This window comes from Astyanax mexicanus, chromosome 7 (genome assembly GCF_023375975.1).
Source record: "Astyanax mexicanus isolate ESR-SI-001 chromosome 7, AstMex3_surface, whole genome shotgun sequence".
Lineage (NCBI taxonomy): Eukaryota > Metazoa > Chordata > Actinopteri > Characiformes > Acestrorhamphidae > Astyanax > Astyanax mexicanus.
The window spans coordinates 15,860,396-15,883,047 of NC_064414.1; the positions used below are offsets into that span (position 1 = coordinate 15,860,396).

Here is a 22,652-nt window from a genome sequence, read left to right on the forward strand (position 1 = left end):
GTTAAAGAGAGCGAACACTCACATATGATTTCTGATTTTTTTTATTTTTTTTTTTATTTGGCTTTAACGTATTAGGGAAATAGCATTTGACATAAAATTGGCCATAACATGTTTTCCCCCAACATTATAATAATACTAATAAACAAAACATAATTGTGCAGACATTTGTTCTCTGTAGAGGATGTATGACTTTTTAATTTCACTGCTGATGTTCAGCATTCTCTTTTAAGATTATAATTTGACTGATCTGTGTGGTGATAAATTGGTACTGCAGTGTGTCCAGGGTATATAAAAGATAACTGCATCTGTGCACAAACATCACTCATTAATTGAATCTGTAGAACTAGGAATGAATTATGAATATGGCTGTAAATATGAAATCAGTTTTGAGCAGCTAAAACTCCAGTGACTTTTCTTTCTGTGCTTTTTAGTGCATGCTCTTTTGCTTGTGATATTAAATATGAATATAGACCTTATGAGAAGAGCTTTCTATATATATATATATATATAACTGGAAACTCTCTCCTTGACTCAGAACAATAGATTAACGCTTTTTGTTTAAAGGATACATTTAATAAGTATTAAATAAGCAGTTATACATGTACTAGCCCTTGTAGAGCCTCTTAGATGGGGGCAGTGCAGTCTAAAATATTTTCTGTTTGTTTTCAGCGGTAATTGCGGTATGGTTCCACAGGGCATATCTAATTTCTATAATTACAGCGATAAATAGAAAAAGCTCTCTTACTGTATATGTTCATGCTGTTTTTAGTGTAAACAGATTAAATATAAATTTGAGCCTTGAATCTGCTCTGAGATTACAAAGCAGTAGGGTGAACCTGCATGCGGTGGGCTTAAGAAAATGTGCTTAAGTGGATAACAGATTTCATGGTGTGATCCACTGAAATGCAGATACAGTCCCCCCCACAAGTATTGGTGAGACCAATCCTTTTATTTTTGACAGAAAAAAATGGGTTTCACATTAAAAGATGAATATGAGACAAAACATCAACACTTTAGCTTTTATTTCCAGGCAGGGCTGTTGCCTGTGAATGTAAAGGTCCAGGGCTGAGTTTAGTTAACTTTAAGGATTTCCAAATGAATGAGTTTAGGGTTTCAGAATTGTTGATTTCTGCTGTCTTAGGAAAAAGTCATTATATATAACTAGGGAACAAGAGGGAAACACTGATTTTAACAGAAAGTGACAACAGAAAGTTACTAACTACACAAAAAAAAAATCAATAGCTTTTACTATGGACACGGCCCAGAGATACTCCCCAGCTATTCTATCATTTAATAAAGTTTGCAAAACATTTTATTAACAATGCATCTTTGTTACAATGCAATTTATTACAATTTTCTACTATTTAATGGATAGTTTACTTTAACTTTTGCTCACTAAAACAAATTACTGAAATTATTATTCACTATTATAAGTCCCACAAAGACTACATGGTTAAAACACTTTAATCCACCTCAATTCAAAATTCAGCGGGGCACAGGCGTGATTCAGATGCAGATGTAAATATATATTTAAAAAAAATGTTGATTTGTTTTTTGTCTCATTTTCCCTATTTTAATGCCAAACCCATTCAGAGTTCAGTATTCAGTCTACAGCAACCTTACAGTGATTGGCCTCACTGTTCCGATACTTGGAACAGAGAAGGGGGCTGTATCTTGTATGAACCTGCAGAAGGACCTAAGGGAGTGAGTTCTACCAGCCCGTTAATACCAGCTGCACCTGAGCATGACTAGATATAGAGATTATAAAATATATGGAAGAGGTTGCTCTTAACAGCTACATTTACTGGATTATTTTACGTCAGTATTTGACAAGCAACAACCGAAATCAGGTGTCAGAGATCTCACCGCTCCATCTTCTGGGAAAATGAGGACATGGTAATATCAGACTCGCTCACACACTTTTCTGGAATAATTTGGTGAGAGATAAAGTGAATCTGATAGAGAGCAACCTGATTGGTCTTTCTATGTGCTTAGACCTGTCAGTGGGCTGACTCAACTGGGCAGAATTTACATTCAGATTGGTGTATGTGTTCAGCAGACATATCAGTGAGCTCTTCCTAGGAAAGGGTGTTAGCTCAAAGACATAGATTTCAAACAGGGAATATAAAAAGAATCAAAACTATCTATGAACTTGCTTAATATACATATACAATAGACATGAAAACTACAGTTTTTGCGAGGTTGGATTTCTGGAGTTTGTACCACATACACACATGCACAAAGCGATTAGACTGCAGCGTTTCAAAGGAACTGCCAGCAGAATACTCAGCATACTATACACTGTAAAACAGCAATTCAACTACTAATATACTAAATAAATCAGTCCACAATGTCACAATATGTAAACTCTAACTAAAAATAAGGGGATCAAACTATGTAAGGTATTAGCACCCCCTGCAGTGCTGACATGCTCATCTGACTGCTCTTCTGATGCAGGAGGGATTTTTAGAAACCCTGACAAATCGCTTGCACTACAGGGATCTGCTCATTCATCGGTTCTTCTGAAATAAAGGCAGTCACAAAAGATGAGTAACTGTCTCTGGTGCATCTGATTGCATTCCACAAGAAGAGTGTCTGTGAGGGCAGAATGCTGCAGGCCTGCCAGAAGCATTTTTATTGTGGGTGAGGACACATTACAACAAAGAAATAATGTTTTTTTGCAGTTTTTTTGTGGACTTTCAGTGGCATGTGTATTCTCCTATCAATCAAATGGAATGGATTCTTTCTTGACACAACAGAAACAGAGCCAGGTTGACTCATGTTTTATGTTAAATGCCAATAAGTGCCAATCAGTTCGAGTTCATCTATTCCAGACACATTCATACTCCATTAACAACACTTCTGTACGGTGGTAAAACAAGTTTTGCATGTGCTTTTGCACATCTGTGTTAGCAATGGGTGCAATAGATCTGATGAGTGGATTAAACTACAATGTGAGCACAAAATCTCTAGGAGCTTTATAAAGTTGGCAGACTTAAGGTTTTTATGTTTAAGGTTTTTATGTTTAAACACTCTGTTGAGATAATGGTGTTGAGAAATGTGTTTAGGTACTTAAAACCTATTCCAAACTCTGCAATACTGTTTCAACTGACCACAACACATATTTCCAGTGTGTGATGACAACCATAAGGCTTGTGTTGTGTACAGTAAAGTTGTAAGTGGTATTAGTGAATATAGTAACTCTGTATTGTAGAGCTTGTTGGTGATAAAGGTCATGGTGAACATAAGGCTTGTGTTGTGTACAGTACAGTAAAGGTGTAAGTGGTTTTAATGAATGTAGTAATTCTGTATTGTAGAGCTTGTTGGTGATAAGGACATGGTGATCATAAGGCTTGTGTTATGTACAGCACAGTAAAGTTGTAAGTGGTAGTGGCTTGTTCATGTGGTTCTTTCAGCTTTTTTAGGCAGTGCGTCTGAGGAATTGAAGAGACGGGAGCTGAACACTGAACTTACTCCTTATACCTTGAATCGTTTAGGAAGAGATCTGAAATTCCTATCCAGGCTTTCTTTGAGGAGCTCTGGTTTTCAATATTGAACTAATTTATGCATTTGTTACAAGCTGTAAATCCTCTGCCCATCTTTTCTCCTCTGTTTTATTGATACTGCTTTATTTAAAAATCTTGACTACAATTACCTGTTACCTCACCGGATTACCATGCTGTCATTATACTGTGAAAATTGAAGTCTACTGAATTAGAAGCTTTAAACTGATTTCTCTTCAGAACAGCATTACTTACTCTAGACTGTGCCTACCAAACCAACACCAGACTTGTTCCTTTAATCCTTCCATTTGCTAGCTTCTCATTTTTGTGTAAAGAGCACTTAACAAAGCATTTTAACTTTAAGACATATATATTCGCATAGGCCAGACTCTGACCTTCCCAATCATATGTCACTTAAGTCTGTAGACCAATCAGGCTGAGTTCTGATGACACATACGGGAAGCTGGGTTATAACCTCAGACCTTACTTGATCACAGGCCTAGCATGTGTTCAGGAGGCTCCCTGAAACCCACAGTGTGACAGACACTTCTTAATACACTGCCAGTAAGTGTAAAAAATGCATTCGTCCAATTTTCTACAGTAAAAATTATTTATTTTCTTTTTTAAAAATGTTGGATTAAAAAAACACCTGGAGAAGCTGCCTGTTCCATGTCTACTGTACATGTAATGTCTTTGTTCAGTTTTTACAGGCTAAAAAACATTCATGGGCAAAAACTGTTCAATTTATAGGCTCTAAAATCTAGGTTTTAAAATGAAATTTTGCAACGTGTCTAGTTTTTGTTGTTGTTTATTATATTTAGATCACTGGAGATTCATTTCAATATCAGTAGTTCAGTATTTTCTGATTTTCTAATCATTTTCTAATCATTTCAATATCAGTATTTCCATATTTTCTAAGAAACCTTTAAAGGCTTTTTACTATCAACACTTCATGAAACAGAAGGTTATATTCTGCTTGAGATTTGGGTGTGCAGTTTCAGGCAGTTTGATTTACAGCAGGGGTCTCAAACTCATTTTTGCCGAGGGCCACATTGGCATATTGGCTGTCCTCTGAGGGCCAGATGTAACTTATAAATATAAGAAAATGTAACCAGATGTAATACAAAATGAATGTAATTACTCCTTAATGTTAAATAACTCTCAATATACTATTTATTCAATCAAATATTACAGTTGCATGGAAAAATGTTTGCTTGTTGCTCTATTAACATAAATCCTTTTAATTTATAAGTTATATTAACTTTGATCAAAACGTTTGATACTGAAATAAGGCTTAATAAATATAAAATCAAAAATTGTGAGCTGTGACAGATTTAGCATTTCCTCAGATTTAGCAGTTCCTCATCCAACCACTAGTCGGAGCTGCAGCTGCAGCACCACAAGCCCGCAGTCTTTGCTTAGTCAGAGCTGCAGCCCAGCCACGGGCTACAGGACTCAGCTGAGCCAGTCTGGAGCGTTTTTAAAAATTTGTAAGTTCTTCTGTGTATGAAATAAAATAACCCCACTAACCGGATAATACAGCTCTCTACAGTTCATCTTTCAGCCCAAGCAGCTAACAGCAGCAGTTTAGAGCAGCGTCACGGAGTCACTGCTCGGATTACATTATAAACAGGTCAGTTAGCGCGCTGCTAACCTCAGGATGTTTATAACTACGGAGTTTAGTGGACACACCACGGCTGCAAGGTTAGACTGTTGAAGGCTACTGAAGACTACTAAAGCAGGCAACGCAGCGTAAGCAAAAAAAAAAACAAAAACCACACACACACACCAAAATACAAGTTAAGATAAAATATGAAAACGAACATAATAAAGCATAAATAATTAAATTGAATTGCGGGCCAGATGTATGTTTATTTTGTTAACCCGTGAGGGGCCGTATGAAACCGCGTCGCGGGCCGCTACTTTGAGACCCCTGATTTACAGGTTAACGCTTTAAAGAAAAGTGTATCATTGTATCATTGTACTGGTAGTCGTTTACTGAACCTCAAGCTGAATCTTTCTTGACTGATTACATTCTGCTGCTGATGGTTGTTTAGTAGCATCATGCTGTAAATCCTTACATTCCTGCTCATATTGTAGAGTAGATAATATACCGAGCTGTCACTGTTGGAAGAGATTTATCTAACTTTCTTTATTTAACGTTAGCTGATCTCATGCTTAGACCACACATGTATACTTATGGCTTAAGTGCTCTCAACCAACTGTGCTGATCCTGTCTTCACAACAGCATCTAAGCACAATGACTATATATATATATATATATATATATATATATATATATATATATATATATATATATATATATATATATATATGTATAGTATATTCCATCACAGTTTTTAATGAAATATTTGCATTTGTGCAGTTCACAGCAACATGTTGGGTTCCTCTGAGTCATCCTCCATGCTGTTTTTGTTAAACCCCTTAGCCTCGCTAATCTGCATCATTTCTGAAGTGGTTGTTGCTGTGAACGGTAAAAGTGTGAAATAACCACTTTGTCTGGCTGTTGTGCTGCGGCTGCTTTTGATATGTGTCAGATTCTCTCCTGGGGCTGAACTGAATGAACAAAGACTCTCTGGGTCTCATCATCCTGCTGTATGGTCTACTGTGGAGACTACACTAACAGAAGCAACTTGGAATAATCTGGGTGGTGTTGAAGACTCAAATGCTGTATTCACTTTGATGAAGATTTCTCCTTTAAATTCTAACTATATTTGCATTTTTCCTTTGTGCTTTGATGTGAAATGCTGCATTCTAGAGAACCTTCAGAAATGTCAGATTTTTTTTTACCGTGGTGCTCATAGAGACCATTCTTCTTACTTTAATGCTGCTTGAGTTTGTGCCTGATTTCTTTCATTTTCAGTGGGTAAAATGTATATTGTTTTTTTTTTTTATTATCACAAGGGCAGTGTCAGGGAGGAACTTGGGGGTGGCTGTTGCTGGCCCTAGGACAATACCAATATTGTAGACCAAAAAACATAAAGCCAGCACTGGTGATCTAAATGTGCAAACCATGCATTGAACTCTTGAGCTACATTCATTTCCTGTTAACCAAAGCGCATTTCCGGTAACTTAGCATCAGCACAGCATTAGTAATATGTTAGTAACACCACAATGAAGCAATTTTACCTCATAAACATCCAGAGTATCAGGCATAAAAAACAAGAGTATAAATATATATTCACCCCTTTATCCAGGTAGTTAAATCTGACTGTCTCAGAATCTGAATACATCACAGGGTAACAGGGTACCACACAAAACTATTCTACTGGTCGATTTTCCACACAGGGATTAAGCCTAGGCATAGACTTTACAGTGGTGTCAATATGTTTATTTGCCCCCTTTATGATTTCTTATGTTGCATGTTTGTCACTCTAAAATGTTTCAGGTCATCAAACAAATTTAAATATTAGTCAAAGACAACACAAGTAAACACAAAATGTGTTTTTTATGAAGGTTTTCATTATTATGGGAGAAAAAAAAATCAAACCTATATGGCTCTGTATGAAAACACGCAGGCCTGACCTCAATCAAGAAATCACTTAAATAGAACCTGCCTGACACAGAGAGGTAGACCAAAAGATACTTAAAAGCTAGACAAAAAAAGACCCCACAACAACATCCAAATTTGTCTCAATTAAGGTCAGTGTTTATGCCTCCCCCATCAGAAAGAGACTAATATCAAAACAAAATTCCCTGCTGAGCAAAAAGAACATTATGGCTCCTCTCACTTTTGCCATAAAACATCTTGATGATCCCCAAGACTTCCCCATTACTTCGGGTGTAAAAGTAACATTGCATTACAGTAAAAGAACATCATAGCTACAGTAAAACATGGTGGTGGTAGCGTCATGGTCTGGGGCTGTTTTGCTGCATCAAGGCCTGTAAGACTTGACTGTGATAAATGTAACCATAAATTCCACTGTCTACCAAACAAATTCTAAAAGGAATGTCTGGCCGTCTGTTCATGACCACAAGCTGAAATGAACTTGGGTTCTGCAGCAGGACAATGATACAAAACACACCAGCAAGTCCACCTCTGAATGGCTAAAATCAAGACTTTGGAGTGGCCTAGTCAAAGTCCTGACCTGAATCCTGTTTAGATGCTGTGGAATGACCTTAAAAAGATGGTTTATGTTTGAAAACCCATCAATCTAACCGAATTTCAATAATTCTGCAAATAATAGTGGGCCAAAAAAATCCCACAGTGCTGTGAAAGACCCACAGCAGGTTACCTCAACTCTTGATTGCAGTTGTTGCAACTAAGGGTGGCTCAACCACCTTGTGTTTACTTTTGTTGTATTTTACCATCTAAGAGTGACAAACATGCACTTTTTAACACCACTGTATATTCAGTGAAAAATCTCACCCGGTGTTAGCAGATAAGTGAATAGCTATGTGTTTTCAGATTTTGGAAGAGAAAATTTAGTCAGTATTTCCAGATGGAATTTAAGCTTAAAAACTGTACTGATTTTTAATTAAAGATTGATGTAATCAAAAGATCCAGTGAGTGGCAGTTAAAGAGAGGGTTGGACAAAGAATGGTCAGACTGGTTTGAATGGCTACAGTAACTCAGATCACTACTCTGTATAAACCATGGTGAGCAGAAAAACATATTAGAATGCACAGCACATAGAACCTTCAGTCAGACGGGCTACAGCGTGCCTACTGTCAACAGTCCAGGCTGGAGGAGGTGTACTAGGGTGGACACTGCTGTCTTGGCATTAATAACAATCAATCATTCTTTGAATGTCACATGCTATTTAAGCGTTGCTGTTGTTCGTGTGCATCCCTTGATAGATGTAATTTAAACACCATCTCATGGCTTCTTCCAGCATGATAATCAGAATCATACTTTATTGGGCAAGTATGCTTACACATAAGAAATTTGTGTTTGGTAACAGTTGTCCACAGACGTGATAACTGGCAACATTTCACAGTAACATACACCCTAGCCATCTACACACACACACACACACATAGCCTACCTGTAAACTTTGTAGAAGTTCCCTATAGAGTCTCTAAAATTTGGCTTATGATCCAGTGTGCCTTATGTATGAAAATAGACCAGAAAATAGACGTTCATTATAATCTGGTGCGCCTTATAGTACAAAAAATACAATAATTGTGACATTAAGTACAGAGTGATACAGATAAACAGAAGTGCAGTACAGAAGCGAGGAGTGAGGGAGGGTGTCGTGGATATGGATTGTATGTAATGAAGGATCAGAGACAGTTTTTTTCTGCCTTTTTCCAGGTATACAGGAAGTACAGCCTCTGATGAGCTCTCTTGATGATGGTGCAGATGTGGCAGTCCTATTTCATATAATTCTTAACTATATATATATGTATATATATATATACATATATATATAGTTAAGAATTAGAACATGTCAAAATATAATGTTCAGTGCTGGCCATTATAATCCATGCTTCTGTTTCACTATTGTATATATATGTACATATATATATATATATATATATATATATATATATATGTTGTTTGTTAGTTTGTTAGTTTATCATTAACTAGAAATGCATTCTGTAACTTGTGTCAGGTCTGGCACTGAAAGCACTTCTGTCACTTCCCATGCCAATCTGGGCATTGGAGGCACCTTTGTCTCCTCTACACTCAGCTCTACCTGCAAAAGGCCATCAAAGGACTACACTGCCCAGGATGTACCACTCCCTGCTTAAAGTCACACCCAAGACACACCACCTTACTCTCTTCAGGAACTTTTTGCCTGATTACTAGCTACTACTATTTAAGGGGTTCTTTTTGCCTCTGTTCTCCAGCGAGGATTGACAGAATTTTCGTAGTATAAAGCGTTTCTCTGTTCTAGTTTGGCTTATTGTGTTCGATATTGTTTTGTTCTCCGACCTTGCTTTTTGCTTTGCCTCTGCTATTGCTCTGCCGTGTATGACCCTGGACTGTTCTCTGGTACGAAGGCTCTTTGTTATTTCAGTATTTGCCAATATTGACCCTTTTTTGTCTTATTAAAAAACGTATTGATCCTTTTTTGCTTCACAAAAAAAAGGTATTGACCCTTTTTTGCCTTACTATTCCTCTTCCTGGTGTTTGTACTAATAAAGTACTATTTTATCATATTTGCACGTGTCTGAGTCCTGCTGAATCATGACAATCTGATTCACTAGTATAATAAATATTTTTGGTGACTAAGCTTTTCAAGCACTATGCATACCCCTGCACTTCACTCTCTTTTTCTGCAGAGTATTTGATATGGTTCTGTCTGTTATTAAATAGTGTAGCTTTTGTTTATTTCTGTGTATATCCACTTTGTATTTACGACTCAATCTTGCCTTTCCTCTGATACCTCCCTGCTTTGTGTTCACCTGGACTGTCTCGCTCGCCTGCATGTTTACTGCCTTTCGTATATGCCTTTCGGTTTAGACCCTGCCCCGTTTCTGACTACGATTGTGGATTGCCCATATTTAATAAAGTCTCTTTATTGTATCCATGCTTGTCTCATCCGTGCCTGGCCCTGACTATGTATATGTAAATGTGTAAAATAATTTGTATGTTTAGAAAATAAAAATGATATTGCACATTTTAGCTGGATTGCTCTGATGCCTTGACAAACTCCAGATATGATTTCTCTTTGGTAATAGGTTACTTCTATCCCGTCTCCAGTACAGACCTCCCTAACATTTACCCCTCTTGCTGTAATGCTACGTGTTCAGAAGGATAGGTATATGCAGTTTCTGGGAAGTATAATCTTTATTGTGACTACCATACTTTCCCTGGACTATAGTCTGTACTTATAGCCTTCAAAATTTTCTTTGTGTATTTCTTTGTGTGTTTCATTTTCAGATCTAGATCTGTTCTCAATTATAATAAGTGAGTTTTCTGTTATGAAATTGTGCAAATGCTGTGCTAAAATAGCGTTTCTCTGCTCTGCACATTTTAGTGTTTTGTATTTGAAAATGTATTTGGACACTCTAAGTTTCACCTACTGCTGACACACACACACACACACACCCCTTCACACACAAGTAGAATAGAACTGTCTGGACTGTCTGTACTTTATGGATGACTCAAGGAGTTGAAGCTCTTGACACTGATTGCAATTAAATCCTCACAGCAAGGCTCCTAAATCTAGTAGAAGGCATTCCATGGCCAGTAGAGACAGGTGTTTTTTTTAAACACTTTTTAAAATATTTGTAGACATTTTATTTGATTCATTTGGACAAGGCTATACAAATACATTGAATTGATTGAGTGTCAGGGTTCATATAAGACATCCCTCCTGCTTGGCACACACCAGGCCCACCTCCAACCCGTTTATCGACCACATGATTTCACCACTAACCTCCTGACAGGCACTGCTCCTCCTCAGGGAACTGTCCTCCCTCTGGGGCTCTGAACAGAGAGCCATGAATCAATATACCAGCATTACATCAGTAAGCTGATGCACAAGACACTAGATTTAGTTTTAAAAAAGTAGAATTGATTCAGTAGATTTAGTAACACACTTCTCAACCTTTGCATCATTTCAGTATGATGGAATTCAGCCTCTACATTTAGAGATAGATTCATTCTACCCTTATTAAACCATGTGACTCAGTATTGTCGACACGCAACTGTACCACACAGCATTACAGTACTGCAGAACAGCAGTATAGAACTAAACACAACTTCTTCTGTTTTTTTTTGTTTGTTTTTGCTCCATATAACAATTTGTTTTACTCCTTGTTGGTGCAGATCAGAGCTGTTCAAGTCAGTTAATAATGTGAGCAAATCAGTATCATCCAAATATTTTAGAACATATTGATTTTTTGAAGTTGAGCGACAGTCGTCTGTATATAATGTAAAAAGCAAACGAGAACTCACACAGCCCTGAGATGCACCAACGCTAGTTGATATGGCAGAAGAAAGGGTCTTATTCACTTTAACGAGCTGGACCTGGATTGTAAGAATAGACTCTCAGACCGCAAATTACGCGTAGGTTGTTATGCTGTGAGTAATAACGGTGATCAGACATCATTTAGTGCTTCAAAAACACTGACACAAACAAACGGAGCATACTGCCATGCGGTGCAGCTGAGCAGCGCACGTACGCTCCTGAGTGTGAACAAACACAGTGAATCTAGCTAAAGTCCACTGAGAAAACAGCAAGCACACAGCTGTAGCATCCAGGGAGCAATTTAGTGTCTTGCTGAAAAGAATGACCGTGAATGCTGTTTTTTTACCTCACCGTTCATACTTTTAGTCTCCCCAGTTAAACTTTCTGTTAATAGTTTAGTAAATAGAAAATTAACTAATCCTTCAACCGTGTCAGGGTAGACCAGGCAGGGAGTCGAGGAGGTGGACGCAAGTGCAGGTAAGGGCGTAAGAAATAATATATTAAATAAATAACATAGAAACAAACAAACAAAGAACAAGAAAACAAACCAAAACAAACAGGGTGTAACGATAACATAAAACAAACAGGGAGGTTATACACGAAATAAACTAGGAACTAAATAAACAAAACAGAACTGAACAAGAAACAAACAAGAAGATATATAAATATATAAATAGGCTAAAGAGGTCTAATCTTAGTCCATCAGTTCTCACTACCTTCTATAGGGGGGCCATTGAGAGTGTGCTAACCAGCAGCATCTCTCTGTGGTATGAGAGTAGCAGCACCTCTGATAAAAAAGCACTGAGGAGAGTGGTGAGGATAGCAGAAAGGATTGTTGGGGCCACGTTGAGACCCCTTGGAGACCTGGCAAAACAACGCTGCCTGATGAGAGCAACTAACATCATTAAAGATCAAACCCACCCCTCCCATGGACTGTTCTCTCTTCTGCCCTCAGGTAGAAGATACCGTAGCCTGACATGTAGAACAACAAGATTCCGGGACAGTTTTTATCCCATGGCCATTAGGCTGCTGAACACTACTAAACTTTAAGCACTATCTAAGGTGCAATATTATTATTATTGTTTTTTTTTTGTTTTTTTTTTTCCCTCTGCTTCCTACTTCTTCTTCTCTCTCTATAGTGGCTATCTATTTGTGACTTGATGCAACGTAATTTCGTTCTGCAATGCATTTGTGATGTGGTGCTGAATGACAATAAAGATTGAATTGAATTGAATTGAATTGAATTGAAATATATAACAGAGGACTATGGCTAGAAACACAAAGGCTATGAAACAAAGAAACTCTGAGAGAGACAAACGACAGGAGTTTGTGCAAAGACCGACCAAGACAAAGTGCCACAGGGGAACTATATATACACAACAGAGGAAGTGGAGACACCTGGGGCTAGGGGGCGGAGCTACAAATGGACACAGGTGGAAAACTACTGAGACAGAACACAGGGGCACAGGTCACATGGCACACACACAGGCACGAGGACAGACAGGAAATAGGGCCAGGACATGACAAACCGTTGAAAAATGAAAAAGAAATTCTCAACATTTTAGGCAGAAAATGGGTTTTTGTTGTTTTGTTTAACTTTTAATTGAAAGAAATGGAAAGTGCACCCTGAATAGTTGCTCAAACCTTTAGATTCTCCCACCTTAAGCTGCTTGTCAGCAGTATTTATTAGCAAAAAAAATCTAAATTCTGAAGGAACACCTAGAGTTTAGGTTGTCTGCCTGACCCAGACTCAATGCTCTGTCTCTGTCTCTGTCGAATCGGACTCAAGAAAATAGTTTGTGGTTTTTTAATGCTATTTTTTATTTTGTGTAAAGCTGTGGCTTGATAAGAATCAGAATTTTGGCACGATCACCAGTCAAGACACTGGACATTTTTGGGGACAGATATCAGGAAGAACAGACCTCTACAATTAGGAATTGTAGTTAAACGCTCAGTTTTAACACTCTTACTGCTTACTATAAACTGTGGAGTTTAAATTGTACTCGGGCTCATAATGACAGTTTATGGGCTCAGGTCAGGTTTGGGCCCAATCTAAGCTCTAATGTTCGCTGAGTTAGGATGGCACCAGTAACCTTTAGGAACGAGAAGGGTTGCTTCCCAAAAAGAGTTTCCTGATTTTAATCTCAACACATATTAGGTCTCCAGGTTTTCTTCTGTTGTGTAGTGCAGCTTTAGTCACATGGACACAGGGGCAAAGTGTTATTCCTGTGGTAGAAGAACTGGTAGAAGAAGAGTAATGAAGAAGGGTAATGGTGTGTGCTGAAAGGCTGTGAGCTTTACTCCACTCTTTTGATGTTTGAGAAACTGTTTAGCTGGCTTATTTGTGTCTTTGATTGACCAGTGGGGTCAGTGTTGAACCTTAGCGTGTGCTTGGAGAATTGTTTGGAGCACATCACAGAAGTAGAAAGACTGAACAGCAGAGATGTAGAGGTTTAAGTGGAAGGAAACAGTTGTGGTCGGTGTCGGTGGGTTTCTGCTGCTCTGCAGGGTGCCTTTGTTTAGCGGAGCTCCTCGGGCAGAAGCTCTGCCGTTGGAGTCTCCTCGCACTCGGGATGATATAACAGTCTGGGACACACTGGTAGCACTGATGCACATGGAGCAAAAACACTAAACACAGAGCCAGGCAGCTCTAATCCTGCATTCACAACGACCAGGCGACCATTCATTTTCTATGGGAAACCTGTCAAAACTGAGATAAATGTCTTATTTGCAATGGCATTACGACATCATTAAATCCACAAAGAACCATTTCACATTTCACTATTCATTTAAAATAACCGATAGGAAGACACACTCAGAAAAAAAGTCTTTTCAAATTGATATTCTGGTTGACCAGCTAGACTTGAGGTGGATTTTTTAGCAGGGAAATGACACCATTACATTCTTAAATAGTCCTGTAATCACTATTAATAGTAAAGGTATAAAGTGATATTGCTATAGCATGCTCGGGCAAATTTGGTTTTGAACCTCACATAGTGAGGTTCATTTCCGGGGTGGGGGCACCACAAAGCGTTTATGCTTAGAGCACCCAAATGGCCAGTACCAGCCCTGAATATAATGACTAAGTGTTTATGTACTGGTGTTTGAATAGAAAAATAAAATGAGCTAAAAGTAAACAGTCCTTGTCAAGGCATTCTGTACTTAATGTTTTATTTATAAGATGGAAATCCAAATGATAATTTTTTAATATCCTCATTCTTGTAAAAGTTAAGCATTATGTTTCACTTGTTATGAGTGTCTTTATGCTGTTGTCCACTCAGTTTTTTTGTTTCTCTTGAGTTTTTTGGGATTTCTCGTTTCCAGCTGCCTCTGAGAGTGATGAGGGGAGAGAGCACCACCTTCCCACCCAGAGAGCATGACCAATTGTGCTCTCTCTGCCCTTGTGGAAAGGAAGTATACTTAAGAGCATAAAAAATATGTTCAAATTAGGTAAATAATACTAAAAATGCATTTTCAATTTAATATAGTTTATGAAAATGCACATTAAACATACTTTCTCTGTATTTCTGTTAAATATATTTTTAAGTCATGCTTTAAATTATACATTGTGTTGTGTATATATATATATATATATATATATATATATATATATATATATATATATATATATATAATGGCATTAAATACTGCTTAAAGTGCACTTCAGTGTATTTTTTTTTCTAGTTGCATTAAGGTATACACAATATGTGCATCAATACAAAAAGTAGTACATTTACAATACAGGTCCTTTTTAAAAAAATAGCATATTGTGATAAAGTTCATTCTTTTCCATAATGAAATGATAAAAATTAAACTTTCATACATTTAGATTCATTGCACACCAGCTGAAATATTTCAGGTCTTTTATTATTTTAATACTGATGATTTGGGCAAAATTACACACAAAAATTACACAAAATTAGCATATCATGAAAAGTTTCTCTAAACGAGCTATTAACCTAATCATCTGAATCAACGAATGAACTCTAAACACCTGCAAAAGTTTCCTGAGGCTTTTAAAAACTCCCAGCCTGGTTCATTACTCAAATCATGGGTAAGACTGCCGACCTGACTGCTGTCCAGAAGGCCATCACTGACACCCTCAAGCACGAGGGTAAGACACAGAGGAAGATTGTGGAGAAGGGCCGATTCCAGATCTTGGGGGACTTGCGGAAGCAGTGGACTGAGTCTGGAGTAGAATTATTCAGAGCCACCGTGCACAGGCGTGTGCAGGAAATGGGCTACAGGTGCTGCATTCCCCAGATCAAGCCACATTTGAACCAGAAACAGCAGCAGAAGCTCCTGACCTGGGCTACAGAGAAGCAGCACTGGTGCTCAATTTTTGCATGTCATTCGGAAATGAAGGTTTCAGAGTCTGGAGGAAGACTGGGGAGAAGGAAATACCAAAATGTCCAGTGTCAAGTACCCACAGTCAGTGATGGTCTGGGGTGCCATGTCAGCTGCTGGTGTTGGTCCACTGTGTTTTATCAAGGGCAGGGTCAATGCAGCTAGCTATCAGGAGATTTTGGAGCACTGCATGCTTCCATCTGCTGAAAAGCTTTATGGTGATGAAGATTGAATTTTTCAGCAGGACCTGGCACCTGCTCACAGCGCCAAAACCACTGGTAAACGGTTTACTGACCATGGTATTACTGTGCTCAATTGGCCTGCCAACTCTCCTGACCTGAACCCCATAGAGCATCTGTGGAATATTGTGAAGAGAAAGTTGAGAGACACAAGAGCCAACACACTGGATGAGCTTAAGGCCGCTATCGAAGCATCCTGGGCCTCCATAACACCTCAGCAGTGCCACAGGCTGATTGCCTCCATGCCACGCCGCATTGAAGCAGTCATTTCTGCAAAAGGATTCCTGAACAAGTATTGAGTGCATAACTGAACATAATTATTTGAAGGTTGACTTTTTTGTATTAAAAACGCTTTTCTTTTATTGGTCGGATGAAATATGCTAATTTTTTTAGATTTTTGTTTTTTTCTTAATTTTTTTGCCAAAATCATCAATATTAAAACAATAAAAGGCTTGAACTACTTCAGTTGTGTGTAATGAATCTAAAATATATGAAAGCTAATGTTTATCAGTACATTACAGAAAATAATGAAGTTTATCACAATATGCTAATTTTTTGAGAAGGACCTGTATACTTCAAGTGAAGTAGGAAAATGCACAATTTAATGCTTTTATGTTGTGTTTAAATATAGCTTAACTACAACTGAAATATACTTAAGTTACCATAAGTTACGTATGTACTTTTTTATGTTAAGGATACTTTTAAAAAATATACCTAATACACCTTTTTTTGACAAGGATTACTAACTACAGCTGCTGATGGTATGCAGAATGTTTTGGGAGATATACCAGTGATATTCAGATAATATTAATCACATCTCAGGGTGTACTCACACTGGGAATGCTTTGCTTATACCATGCTGAGCACAATTATCCCTACTCCCCCGTCACTAAGGTTAAAGATGCAGGATTGAGTGCACTTACAAAATCACAATGAAAGTGCGCTCGTGAAATACAGTGACGTTTATTATTTTCCTGATATTGTGGCTCACACTTCTCCCAAAAAACATACTCTACACATGGTACCGATTTTCTTACCTCATTCCTGTCCTATCACAGTGCACTTTATTATTACAGTACCCTCACTCCAGTTCTATCACAGTGCACTTTATTATTACAGTACCCTCACTCCAGTTCTATCACAGTGCACTTTATTATTACAGTACCCTCACTCCAGTTCTATCACAGTGCACTTTATTATTACAGTACCCTCACTCCAGTTCTATCACAGTGCACTTTATTATTACAGTACCCTCACTCCAGTTCTATCACAGTGCACTTTATTATTACAGTACCCTCACTCCAGTTCTATCACAGTGCACTTTATTATTTACTTTGTAAACCATGCTGCATGCTGTGAATATAAAAGTAGGGTTTATAAACCGCTGTGTGTCCATGTGTGTGTACAGCACACCTGTGTCCCAAGATAGCAGTAAACTTCTGACTGTTTGACTGGTGACTGTCAGGGTCCTAATCAGTGTTAGGACACTAATCAAAAATGCTCAAATAAGTCTAGGGGTTTTAAGGGCTGCAACATGAAAAATGGACACAGAAGATTTTAACACAAAACATTAAGTGTATTTTTTTAAAGGAGAACCAGAAAAATACATGGCAGACAACAACAAATAAACTCAACAATAAAAGTAAAAAAAATCATTAAAATAAATAAATAAAGTAAAGCAACAAAGTGAAGTCACAATTAGCTTCAGTGTGAGCCAGGGCCAAAATAAGCAACAAAATTATCTTAAATTAACCCAGTGCTAATTTACCTGAAACAACAAAAGAAAACAAAAAGAAAGACATACAAAACTTACCTATTCCCCAGCCTATAAACAGGAGAAAAGGAAGTCACTAAAAAAGAGGCAGCTCACCCCTACAGTGACTGAGTACTATTATAGCTAGAGCAATATAAACACGTCAACATCAGAGCTAGTCAAAAATATAAACGTCAACATGTAACTAGGCAACTTCATTTATAAAGCAACAGAACTGAAAAGGAAAAACTAAGATGCATGGTAAAAACACCATGTGCCATTAAAGGCCGAGATGCTGAGCCTTTTGTCTTCACATCCCCCGTCACATGATAGCAGAAGTGGTCAGCTGACAGGTCCACGCAGCTCCTACCTAAGAGATTTAGAAAAGAGCAGCAGAGGGCAGCAGCACCACAACGTACACAAAACAAGCTACTCATCTCTGTACAGCTCTAATAACATAAAGTCAGTAGTGCGCCTGTGTTGTCCGCCGTCAAGATAGCAATACTATATTGAAAACATTAAAGCTATACAGGAACACATGGAGTTATTTTGTAAACAAAGTGTTAAACACACCAGAATTAGTTTTATACTTAAGATTCTTCCAAGTAGCTACATTTAACTTTGCAGACAGATTTGGTATTTTCTCAGTGTCTTCACTGTGGGGATGGTACGGTTGTGATATGCAGTGTTTGCCAAACATAGCATCAGGCCTGAAGGACAAAAAGATCAGTTTTAGTCTCATTAGAACAAATTAGTTGGTCTGGAGTCTCCCACTGGATTTTGGCTAAAATCTAATAGTTGTATAGTTGATGTAATTCTCTTTGCCAATCTCTGGTTCATTTTGACTGCTGAAGGCGACAGTTGGCATGTGGTCAATCAGTTAAATTGGTTTGTGAGGCGGCCTTGGCACTTGACAGATTTACTCATACGCCATTTTTCTTCCATTTCTTAGTGATGGAGTTAACTGTTCAGTGACTTGGAATTTTCTATTCATCTCCTGATTTATACCCTTCAGTAACCTTTTCTCTAAGTTTTCTCAGGGTTGTAGGAATTCTGTATTTACTTTGACATAATCTGTTGCGCATTCAGATTGTGGTTCATTTATAAACACAATAAAAGTGGAAATGGTCAAAGAGGTGAAAACGTTTTTTATAAGCACTGTACATAAGCCATTGCCTAAAATCAAGAGAGTTGCAATCTGCAGTAAGATCACTTCTATATCACCACAGCTCTACCAAATTTTAGCAAAAGTTTAAAATGCAATTTTCTAGATAACATTGCTTAAACCGGTGAATCAGGCCACTGAAATTTTACTGATATAAAAATGATATAATAAGGATTTTTTAAGGCATTAGACAGGTTTTAGGCATGATACAGTTTCCTGCCAGAGTGAGTGTGACAAATTAAGTGAGAATTAAAACAGTTGATAATTAACAAAAGTGATTTTGGAATGGACCGCATTAGATAAGTAACTGGAGGCTGGAGAGTTGGAGTATTTTATCCAGAATTGAATCACAGAAGTGAGTTTCAGTAAAACAGTGCAGAGTTCAGTGCTGTAATAACAGCTGTGATGGATGACTCATGTAAACATGCTTTTACTGTCTGTCTCTGTCTGCCTCTGCTGTCTGTGGTCTTATTATACTCTGAGACAAAGACAACCAAATAACACATAAGCACTAAACTGCCCGTTTCTTTTTTTTAAACTATCTGCTGTTTTTTTCTTTAGAAATATTTGTCTAATTCACACATTTCCACAATCTAGACAGCATTTTTTTGCTACTTCCATTTGATTCTGTACTAAGCACTAAGCCTGATCTGGTCATGGCTGGTTGATGAATGTTTGTTTATTTTTTGTCCAATTTTGTTCTACATTTAATCCACAACTACATTTCTTTCTATTAAAGCCACACTAATCTAAAATGATATTTTAGGGTATTTCCCCACCTGTAGTTTATTTCTCTGGTCTGAAGCAGGTAATGAATTTGTTTCTCTCTTGGTTGCATGTTGCTTCACCACAAGGAGTAAGTGGAACCGCCACCTAAGTGGAACCAAATGCATCACAACAAATCATGTGAGCATGCTGATTGGCCATAGCTGTTGGGCGTGTGAGTAAGAAAGTAAACACAGGAAGGCTGATTGCACGAGTGAGAGTGGTGAACACTGCACCTACAGCATTCAGTCTGAAAACAGCTCAGCATGGAGAAGCAGCAGAGATGGACTAGTTATTATCTGTAGTAGTAGAACTGCCCCTGAACAGTCGTTTAGCTCAAGCTGATTATGTTCTCACCATAAACAGAACCGCTCAGGACCGAACCGGGACCACTCGCAGGTGTGTTTGTTTTGGTCTGAACCAGATTAACATTACTGTTTTTACACCTGCTGAAAACAGACTAAACAGTGCTGGTGTAAAAACACCCTTAGTTAACTCCTGATATACTTTACACACAATATACACAACAACACTAATGTTCCAATTACCTATAAATGTTAAATTTTACCATATTCCTTCCTCTCAGTAAACCTAATCATCGTACTGTTTGTGTAATTGCCTCTCCATCACAAAACTGACATGGTTTGTCCCACCCACACAGATTTCTCCACCATTTCTAACTCTGCATTCTCCACCATTTCTTAACCTTTTAAACTCTGTTTTGGTATGTTTTTTTCTTTGTTTTTGTCAGTTCCTCTTTCAGGTCTTATAACACAGTATTTATATCAGACAGACACACGAGCATGAGCTCTTTTACTCCAGAAGACATACGGCTGCTCAAAAATCTAATCATTTAAAATGTAAAAGGAAGCAGAATTGTTATATTTTCCTGGAACTGGCCATGTTTTGGTAAAAATTTTAACAAAAGCGTGTTTTTTTTTTTTTTTTTTTTTTACTTATTTTTGAATGTATAAACTTTAAATATACCTAAGATATCTTTTCAAAAATGGTTAAACTAGAGTGTAAATGAGTTGAAAGCATAAGAATATTGATGATAGTTATTTACATGGCTTATTACTTTAACAAAATACATGGAGAAACAGCATCAGACAGACTTATTTTTCTTGATAATCACACCTCTAGGATACATATAGATACTAAAAACCTGACACTCAGCCTATGCCTTTCAGTATTTTGATCAAGACACACAAAGAAAACTACTATATACAAAAATGTAAACTTTTTAGTTTAAATAAATAAAAATGTTTAGTGCAAAATAACTACTTAGTAAAAATGTGCAAGTAAAACAAAGTAGTATATAATAATATAAAGTAGTGTGCAGCATACCTAGCTCTAGTTTGAGTAAAGCAGGTAGTTTCACACTTTTTCTGTGGACACTTTTGAGTCATTTACTGAAATTAATTGGTTTGGAACATCATATAAATATGTTTGAAGCACTAAATATAAATAATATTGGTTGGGGAAGGAGATCTCACATTTTTAGGTGTTTTTCTCAGTGGGTTTCTTGTAGATGCTTTACCACAGTGGGATTTTTAGAAATAGTACGTTTAGCCCTTTCTAACCATACATGGATTATGTTTATGTGTGAAGGGATTCCTGAGTAATTAAGCTGAGAAAACAAGGTGCGATTTTGATGGAACATCCATCCGTAGGGTTCTAAGGGTTAACTTTGCATTCTCCACCATTTCAGTCCGTTTTGTCAGAAAAGCATAGTGAGTAAAATCTACAGATAAATCAGCTTGTATATCCATGAGCTATCTGTCCGTTTCCTTTGTGCCAGTCTGTGCTCTGTTTGTTTATCTACTTGTCTGTCTATTGATCCATATGTTAATTCATTATTTCGTTTTTTAATCCAGCTGTGCCAGCATTCTTTCTGCACATCCAGCTTTAAAGAGTATCTTACATCCTTTAAAGCATCTCCACATAGAAAAGCTGGACACATGATGTTAGTCAGTGATGGACACAGTCAGGATTACACAACACTTGTGTACAAAAGCCAGTGCAATTATTTTTTGCCACTTGGCTCACACTAGAGTGATTATCTCATGATGAGCACTGGATCAAACTAGGCCATGCTAAAGCAGCAGCAGCAATGAAAATATAGCCATTTTTATAATCCCATTCAAACATTCCATCAATGTTTTCAGTTGCTTAGAGTAAGTGTATCAAAAGTATTAAAATGCATTTAGAATGCATTTACCCGACTAAATATTAATTACTTCATAAAGTAACCTAAAAATAGACCAAAAAATGCACAGTTTACAGTTTAATACAGGTTAATTCACTGCAAAAAAAAGAACGACAAATAAAATACAATTGGATAAAATAAACAGTTAACAGAATAGGATTGTGAAGTACAAGAATACTTACAGTGACCTTCAAAAGTATTCATACACCTTTAACTTTTTCACATTTTGTCACCTTACAATCAAAACCTAAATGTGTTTTATTGAAATTTTAGGTGATAGAAAGTAGCCCATAATTGTGAAGTGAAACAAAAATTATACACGGTTTAAAAAAATAAAAAAATAATTAAAATCTGAAAAGTGTGCAAAATTATTCCGCCCTGCCATTTCAATACTAAGTAGAGCCACCATTCACTGCATTTACAGCTGCAGGTCATTTGGGGTTTATCTCTACCAGCTTTGACCATCTAGGGATTTATGCCCCATTATTCTTTGCAAAATAGCTGAAGCTCAGCCAGGTTGGATGGAGAGCGTCTGTTAACAGCCATTTTCATGTCTCTCCACAGAAGCTCAGTGGTATTTAGGTCAGAACTTTGACTGGACCATTCTAACACATAAATATTCTTTGGTCTAAATCAGGGGTCACTAATAGGCGGACCGCTGTCCGGGTCTGGACCCAGATGTTGTCCAATCCGGACCCAAACCCATAAACTAAGGATTTAATTCTGACCGTGTTCATTTAAAGCAACAGAAAATGTGTTGTCTTTATGGTTTACATGCTTTACAG

At 37.4% G+C, this 22,652-nt stretch overlaps 1 protein-coding gene across 1 annotated transcript in view; it reads left to right on the forward strand.

The window, feature by feature from the left end:
* The window catches only part of hcrtr2 (hypocretin (orexin) receptor 2), a 68,135-nt gene that overhangs the window by 1,005 nt on the left and 44,478 nt on the right, over positions 1-22,652 (forward strand). The window lies entirely within an intron of this gene.